Raw genomic sequence first — 9,590 nt, 5'->3', positions numbered from 1 at the left:
GTATCCAGTATCCTGTATCCTGTATCCTGTATCATGTACCCTGTATCATGTATCCAGTATCCAGTATCATGCACCTAGTATCATGTACCCAGTATTTAGTTTGTATATATGTATGAAGCCAATTTTTTACAGATTGATTCTTGCTGAAGAAGTTTAAACCCTCTTACATGAACTGAACACAAAAGACAATGAATGAAAAATTGAATTTTAATGTTTTTTTTTTCAAAAATGGGATATTTTTCGAAAATTGTACTGATTGTACAGATTTTTAAAAAAAATTTACGGATTTTTAAAAAAATATACGGATTGGTTTAAAAAAATTTACGGATTGTACGGATTTAAAAAAAAAAAAAATTGTACGGATTGTACGGATTGTTTTTCGAAAATTGTACGGATTGTACGGATTTCTTCTGAAAATGTACGGATTTTTGTACGGATGGGTTCAAAAAAGTTTTGGCCACCCTGCATTTATAATAGTTTTCTCCTTGTTTTATAAAAAGTTGATTGGTTCCGTTCATACTACAAACTAATTTTGAAGAAGCCCTTAAATCTAGACATTAAAAAAGTCGAACTTTTGAAGAAAAAAAAATCTTTTACGACATTATAGTGACTCTGGTAGTTTTAGTTTTAGTTTTAGTTTTTAGCATTTTAATAATTCAAAACTTTTTTTTCTTTTTAATCGCATTTTTAAAAGAGGAATTATGATTGAAGAAATAAGATTAGGTTGTATAATAATATATATAAATGTATCTACAGGTTGTATAATAATATATATAAATGTATCTACAGGTTGTATAATCAAACTGATTGTAATTCAGTGAGAGTTGGTTAATGTGGGATATTTATACAATTATTGGTAGATACTATCTACTTTACAGATATAGATAGATAGATAGATTCCCATATTATACAGTTTATATCCAGTTCTCACACTCGATCTATAAACCATATACATTCACACACAATACACACACAATTATTTGATATAGATATATTTGTCACATTGATATATCTGTATGTTGGTTTCCAATAAACGGCTTAACCTACTAGACTTTTTTTGGCTAAACATAGCCTCAGAGAAGGTGTGTCTTAGAAAGCTTAATTATGTTTTGAAAATAATTTGCGCGAATCGCTCTAGAGGCCTATAGCTGATATTATATAATTGTGAACGTATGTATTATGTCTATTTTTATCTTGCCTGCAGGATGAAATACAACCTTCTTTATCGTAAAATTTCTAAAAAAAAATTTTTTGTTAAATTCCATGAGGTAAAAAAGTTAAAATGTTAAAACTTAAATATTTCTGAAGAATTATAGCAATGAAAATGCAGTATAAAGGAATAGGGGTTTTGCCACAAACTCAAATATTCTAATTCCAATATATTTGCAATCTGATACTGCAAACTTATTATATTTTAAACTTATATTTCAAATATTCATGATTTGAGGTCTACGACATTGGGTTCAAAGATTCTAGGGATTAGAGAATCGGAATTTTTGGCTAAAACTCTTGCGTAACATAGTTTACCATAGATAAAATTAATATTATCTACATTTTGTATTGGAGCTTTAAAATCAATTAAACAGTTTGCCCAAAACAATAAACTTTTTTTTCCCTTAAGTTATATACTATTTATCTATCACAAATATAACAAGATTTGTCTGGTTTTCACAGAAAGCGTTGAATTTAATCTGTACGTCACTTGATCTGTATTTGATTTTTTTAGGGGAAAAAATATATATATACAATCTATTTCTCTGCTACGGCTAAACCATCCGTAAATACTGGAAAATGCTTCACTTTTTCCAGAGCAGCGTAAAACAGTATTTTAGCAGCAAAAACTGATGAATTGTTCTGCGCTAGATAGAAAACCTACAATTTCTCCATTTCATCTGAAAATCAATAGAAAAAGCGTCCAATGCGATATTCCCTGATTTTGCCAATTTTAGGGAGGGGGAGGGGGACAGATGTGACATTTTTTGCTCCAAAAACGGTCGAAAAGGCAGGAAGGGGGGGGGGCAGGGGGTCAATTTAGCATCCGTATCTGAAAACATTTGTTAAACAGATTTATTTATGTATTTTCCCCACTATTTAAGATATTTAACCATGATAAAGAATATTATTCCCGTTTTAGATTCATAAATATTCGATTTTTCTTCAAATATTTAGTTTCCCCTTTACTCTGAAGTTTAAGAGTGTGATATTATTCCAATCCTAAACTTCACAACTGGTCGCGGGTTCTTAATTATACAAAGTAAACTAATAATATTTATTTTAGTAATGCTATCCACTTTTCCCCCCCTTTTTTTCAGTCTCCCCCCCCCCCCCACTCTTTATAAATTGAACATACAACAACCAATTATTTTAAATATAGAATTAAATGGGAAAGCCATTCGAGATAAAAACTAAATAAGTGATAAATTTTTTCTTACATTTTTAATGGTTATTATTTAGTTGTCCACTAACCCCACACCCTTTCCTGATTATTTTTTAACCTAATCCCCCCCCCTCCCCCGTGTTACATACCACTATGCAAATACTTGAATTAAATCCTTGACACCTGTATCCCTGTATGTAGGGTGTCCCAATAAACATTCAGAGAAAATATTCAGATCAAGGTCTTTGTTTTTTTAATTGAAAATAAATGTTTTGACGTTTTGAAAAGGTATTCTTTGTCTAAAAAATTGACAGAAATATTGTATATTTTATTTTAAAAGGTTCTGTACGTTATAATCTTACTAGAAGGAGTTGATTAATTTGGTGTACTATCCCGTTCTGCCCTCTATGGTCTGGATGTATACTGTTGAACTAGCTCTGAATAGTTCTGCTTAAAAATCATTCCGGTACTTCATATGAAACGGAGTCCAGAAGATAATGTGAGTCCACTTTTTAGATCTTTGATGATGGTTTTAACTGGTTTTATTGTGATTGCTAAAAAGTGCCGCGATGGATCAAAATTTCGGGACACTCTGTACTGTACACAATATACAATAAACCCATTTAAATGCTTACCCCTTTCAGCTACTGTATTTTTAGTAGAAATGTGAGAAAAAAGAGGGGAGGGGGAGGGGAGGAAAGAGTTGATACAATGTTTTGACATCTGTGTGAATTTTTACTAGTTTAAAGGGTTGGAAGGGGTACAGACACGCTTTTCATGTACTTCAATAAATCAATAAAAAGTTTTTGTAACACTATTTTCTCACTTTGTTAATTTCATCTCGATGATTAATTTTTTAAAAGATATTTATTTCTCTAAATAATAGCTTCTGAGATAACTTGATAGCTTGTTTAAGATATCTAGAGATCTAGAGATATCTAGATTTGAATAAATCCAGATGTCTAGATCTAAAAACAGTTTACTTTAAGTCTAGTTTACAAGCTGTCTGTAGATATTAAGAGATATCTATCTGTAATATCTGTTTATCTGTTTATTTGTTCACCAGTTTATCTGTTCATCTATTCTTCTGTTCATATGAATATCTGTTTATTTGTTCTTCAGTTCATCTGTTAAATTGTTCATCTCTTTATCTCTGTATCTGTTTATTAGTTTATATGCTTGTCTGTTCATTTGTTTTTTTCATCTGTTTATCTGTTTGTATTTGTATCTGTTTATCTGTTCATCTCCATCTGTTTATCTGTTCAACCGTTTATCTGTTAATCTGCTTTTCTTTTTATCTGTTTAGTTGTCATCTGTTTATTTGTTTATCTGATTATCTGTTTATCTGTTCATCTGTATAGTTTTTATCTGTTCATCTGTTCATCTGTTTATCTGTTTGTCTGTATATCTGTGTATCTGTGTATCTGTGTATCTGTGTACCTGTTTAACTGTTTATCTGTGTATGAGTTTAACTGTTCATATGCTTATCTGTGTATCTGTTTTTTATCTGTGTATCTGTTTATCTGTTTAGTTGTTCATTTGTTCATCTGTTTATCTGTTTATCTGTTTATCTGTTTATCTGTTCATCTGTTTATCTATTCATCTGTTTATCTGTTCATCTGTTTATCTGTATCTTTTTATCTGATCTTCTGTTCATCTATTCATCTGTTCATCTGTTTGTCTGTATATGTGTGTATCTGTTTATCTGTGTATGAGTTTATCTGTTCATATGTTTATCTGTGTATCTGTTGTTTATCTGTGTATCTGTTCATCTGTTCATCTGTTTATATGTTTATCTGTTTATCTGTTTATCTGTTTATTTTTTATCTGTGTATCTATGTATCTGTCTATCTGTTTATCTGTACATCTGTTCATATCTTTATCTCTTCATGTGTTCATCTGTTTCTATCTGTTCATCTGGTCATCAATTTATCTTTTCATCTGTTTATCTGCATATCTGTTCATCTGTATATCTGTTCATCTCTTCATATGCTCATCTGTTTTTATCTGTTTTTGTGTTCCTTTGTTTATAAGTTAATCTTTTCATATGTTTATCTGTTTATCTGTTCATCTGTTCATCTGTTCATCTTTTCATCTGTTCATCTGTTCATTTGTTAATGTGTAAATGTATTGAATGTAAACTAATAATTTTCATTGAAACTAAATAATGTGGGTTCCACCCTTAATAAAATCAATTAGAACAATAACTTAAATTGATATCACGCTCCCCTCCCCCCCTTCATAATCTGGGAGTATACTCCCTACCCTATTAAAACTTTTAATTGCAAAAACATTCCCTACCCTCTCTGAAACATAGTTGAATTCCTATATTAGTGTTAATATCTTACAAGAATATATGTCGTCTTTTTAAGGAATTGAGTGCTTGTCCTAAACTTAAATTATCTTTGCAACCTGATATTCCAGACTTTGATCATTTTATCTAACAGCGTTCATAATCTGAGATATCTTGGAGGTCTACAACTTGAGTTGCAAAAATACAGTGTTTAGAAAATCAGAGTTTGCGGCAAAGACTAGATTCCTTTGTAATTTGTGTAAAAAGTTATATATAAGAAATTAAAGATTAATATTAGTATTTCCGGATAGAAAGATAGATAGATAGATAGATAGATAGATAGATAGATAGAAGTATAGAATTATGTCAGAATATAAAGGAAAGAAAGATATATAGATAGAAAGGAAAACGGATATTTTTTTTCAGGATAGAAAGATGGATAGACAGTTAGATAGAAGGATAGAAGGATAGATAGATATCTAGATATGCAAGGAGAATTGAATACAAGGAGGGGGCAATAGGGTTTCCGTACACTTTGCTGTGACGTTTTTGGACTGCTGGAGAACTAGTTTTTGCGTATCAACAATAATAAAGATTGTAAACAATAACACAAATGATAAACATACATTTGGTGCATCTCTGGCTTTAGATGAAGATTCACCGTGTACTAACTCATGTTTGTTTACATTAGATCGGCTGCCTTTATTATTGTTGTTACGCAAAAACTAGTTCTCCAGCAGTCCAAAAACGTCACACCAAAGTGTACGGAAACCCTATTGCCCCCTCCTTGTGTAGATTCAAAGAACTATATATTTATTTCTTGGATAGATGATTAGATATATAGATGTAAAGTTGGATAGACGGGTAGAAATATAGATAGAAGGATAGAAGGATAGAAGGATAGAAGGATAAATGGTGAGATGAGTAAACACTTGATATTAAATCTGGATAGAAAGGGGCGACATTGTGGTACACTGGCAAATACCATAAGTAGGTGTACATTTAAAGTTCGCTACTGATTAAGTTCTTACCAAATCGTCTTGGTAGGTGTACACTGTACACTTGATGTTCGATACTGATTACATTCTTACCAAATCCACTAGGAAGGTGTACATTTGAAGTTTGCCATTGATTAAGTTCATACCGAATCCCGTAGGAAGTTGTGCAATGATCATCCATTGCTTTTTACCTTATCCTCGATCTAGGAAGGTGTACAATGTACATTTAAAGTGTGCCACTGATTCGGTTCATACCAAATCCTTAAGGTAGGTGTACATTTTTAGTTTGCCACTGATTCAGTTTTTTAAAAACTTATATTATGAAATTCAACCTCTACAAATTATTTTACTCCATTAAATTTGTTTTTGAAATTGTAACTTCATTTTCATGTTTGAAACTTGTTCATAAAATTGAACCTCTGGGTATGAAATTTATTTTTGAAATCGGACCTCTTTATTCTCTGCGTATAAAACTTGCTTCAGAAATTGAACCTCTGCGCATAAAACTTGCTTCAGAAATTGAACCTCTGCGCATAAAACTTGCTTCAGAAATTGAACCTCTGCGTATAAAGCTTGTTTATTATCAGATTTCTGAAGAACAAACACTGAAAGAGAGGTAACCCTTTCCCTCAATCTAATTCCTTGAGAAAAAAAATTTATTTGGGGGGATATGATTATGAACATAAGGAAGAATTTCTAATGTACAGTTATAACCAGAAAACTCTGAAATAGGAAGACGACTTTTAAACTCAAGTAAGGACTTAAATTAGTTCAATGAACATCAGACATAGCAATTGTACAATATAAATAGACCCTTTTCACTTACATTTTGCTTTGCTAAGTTACTAGTAAAAATATTTGCTTTGTAACAACATCAAAACGCTTAAGTATTGCTATAGTGTCGTCTTCCTATTCCATTGTTTTCTGGTTATCACTGTATATTGTAATAACTATAAAACTCTGAAATAGGAAGATGACTTTTAGAATCAAGTTAAAACTTTAAAATGTCCAATAACATTTTACTAAGAGATTCAATAAGAATCTAGTAAAACTACTTGTTTTGTAACATCAAATACAGTATTGCTAAAATGTCGTCTTCCTATTCTATTGTTTTCTGGTTATCACTGTATTAAAAAGGAATTCAGTGGGCTTATTTGTTTTGCTCAACTTTTTATGCACTTCAGTCACTTTTATGCAGTCTGTACACTGTAGACTTTTATTCAGTCTGTACACTGTAGACTTTTATTCAGTCTGTACACTGTAGACTTTTATTCAGTCTGTACACTGTAGACTTTTATTCAGTCTGTACACTTCAGTTCACTTTTATGCAGTCTGTACACTTCAGTTCACTTCTTGCAGTCTGTACACTTCAGTTCACTTTTATACGGTCTGTACACTGTAGACTTTTATGCAGTCTGTACACTTCAGTCACTTTTGTGCGTTTGTACACTATAGACTATTATGCAGTCTGTACACTGTAGACTTTTATGCAGTCTGTACACTGTAGACTTTTATGGAGTCTGTACACTGTAGACTTTTATTCAGTCTGTACACTTTTATGCAGTCAGTACACTGTAGTTCACTTGTATGCAGTTTGTACACTCTGTACTTTTTAAATTGACTGTCGACATAATTTTCATTGACCTCTCATTAAAGAAAATTCTGTCTGCAGCAGCGAGAAGAATTAAAATTGACACACTTCAACATGGTTTAAGAGAGTAAAACGACGATATCTTTCTCATTGTTGTTCAGTTTAAGGTGGTATGGATACTGTTGTGAATCGGACATGAAACTCCTTAATTTACGATGTTTTGTTCATAAAGGAATTGTGTTTTTGCCCCAAACTCTGTTTCTTATCCCTATATTATAGTTAAATAAAAACATAATGTCGCGCGTAGACCTTGAATATGACAAACTATGAATTCTGTAAAATCAAATAATCTAAATATAAAATATCAAAGGTTAATATCATCGGGTTGTAAAGATATAGGGTTTAGAAGGTTTGAGTTTGTTAAAAAGGCTAAATTCTTCTGATGATTTTTTTTAAAAAGATTTAATAAAAGTTTTAGCAAGGAAAAAATGCTGAATCTAACAGTGGACTGATATAACGTGAAATTTAACCTACATAAAGATTTTCTTCCTAAATATCAAATCAACTCAAATTCTATTTTTTCCTTTGAAAAGTAGCATATGCTTAGAGAAAGGAAGTACACACAAAGAATACAATTTTATTGATAGATAAAAATATGGTTTGATAGAAATATGATCTTCTTTGTCTTTTTTTGTATTTTAAGTGGTCGGCTTTATAGTCAATAACGGGTAAAGTAGGGGCATTGTGTTTGACACTTTTTATATAAAAGTCGACCCATGGATTGCCAAAATATTAACGTAGAAACTTTTGTCAACTAGTTTCTGTTTCCATACTGCATATCACTTGGAATTATCAAACCAAATTCTAATAAAAACAATGTATTGTATATTTTTAGAAATTTTGATTATTATAGTCAGCATTTCTGTTGGAATTTTGGATTTATTATCTACCTCTTAGAAGTAAACTATTGTTGTTTAAAAATAGATTATTTGGAAACGTTTCAAAAGTTTCAAAAATCATGATATATATCTCAGGATTGCTTTTATTGGAAGGACAAGAATATTCTTTATGTTTTATAATCTCGTTCTTTCTAAATTTACGTATTTTTAAAAAATTAATTATTTAGCAAATTATCATAAAACAAAAATCATATATTTTTATTATTTTTGTTAAAAATATTTTCCCGGAAAAATATGCCTGAACCTGATGGTGTAAACCTTTGATATTTTAAACTTAGATTATTTGATTTCAATTCAAAGCTTGAAATATCTGTGGTCTACGATATAGGCATTAGAAAATCAGAGTTTATGACAAAAACTCAATTCCTTTCGCCAACTTTTCCTTTAAGCATAAAACATTTGATCTTGATATTCTCAAATATGTGTGTGAACACCTAACCTAGCTATTCCACCATTTATTCTCAGTTTATCTAAATTGATACCATTACTGAAAAATATCAAAATATATTTCATTGAAAATGATTTTAAATATCGTTTTCTACTGAAAAGGAGAATCTGAAGATATGTTCACATGTTTGCACATTCAATTCAAGGGAAAGAAACGATATAAAAATAAAAATAAAAAATACATCCGAAAAAATTCAAAACTGAATTAAATTATTTTTATTATCATATTGTTTATTATTATTTATTATTATTTATTATATTATATTATTATATTATTATTATTTTAACTTAAAAGAATTTATTTTTATATTTTTGCAACCTGATGGTGAACTTTGATATTTTAAAACTTAGATAAGTTGATCTGACCGATTTCATAGTTTGAAATCATTTGAAATTGCGTTGCAAAGATAAAGGGATTAGAAAATCAGAGTTTGAGGCAAAGACTCAATTCCTTTGTACAGAATTGAGATTGAGTCCATATTGATTCTAAAAAAGCATTGTTAGAAAATAAAAAGGTTTAATGATGAATTTTAATATATTGGTTTAATTTTAAACAGACATAAAACAAATTTGGGATTTTTCTTCCGAAAACGAATAGTTTTCAAAATTCAAAAATATTTTTTACTTAAAATGATCCATGACGGTTCTGCTTGTAAGAGGGGCTTAATACTATTTTTTTTATTTGTCGGAGTAGATGACGTGAGCTTTATTTAAGATTTATTATTTTTGACTTTGTGTAGTTTTATTATTCAAATTAAAATATTACTGATTTCTAAATAGACATTTTTTGAAGAATCGTATTTTAGGAATAGTTCTAATACTTGTGTATTTATATTGTTTTGTTTTATATTGTAAGAATAAACCACGCAACCTCTCGTTCTCATCATGTAAGGCAGTTCATGTCTACACTAAAGTCTTAGGTTTT

Source organism: Eurytemora carolleeae, unplaced genomic scaffold, assembly GCF_000591075.1.
Source record: "Eurytemora carolleeae unplaced genomic scaffold, Eaff_2.0 scaffold862, whole genome shotgun sequence".
In the NCBI taxonomy this organism is placed as follows: Eukaryota; Metazoa; Arthropoda; class Copepoda; order Calanoida; family Temoridae; genus Eurytemora; species Eurytemora carolleeae.
The sequence above is the reverse complement of the archived record's forward strand: the minus strand, read 5'-3'. Positions refer to the sequence as shown.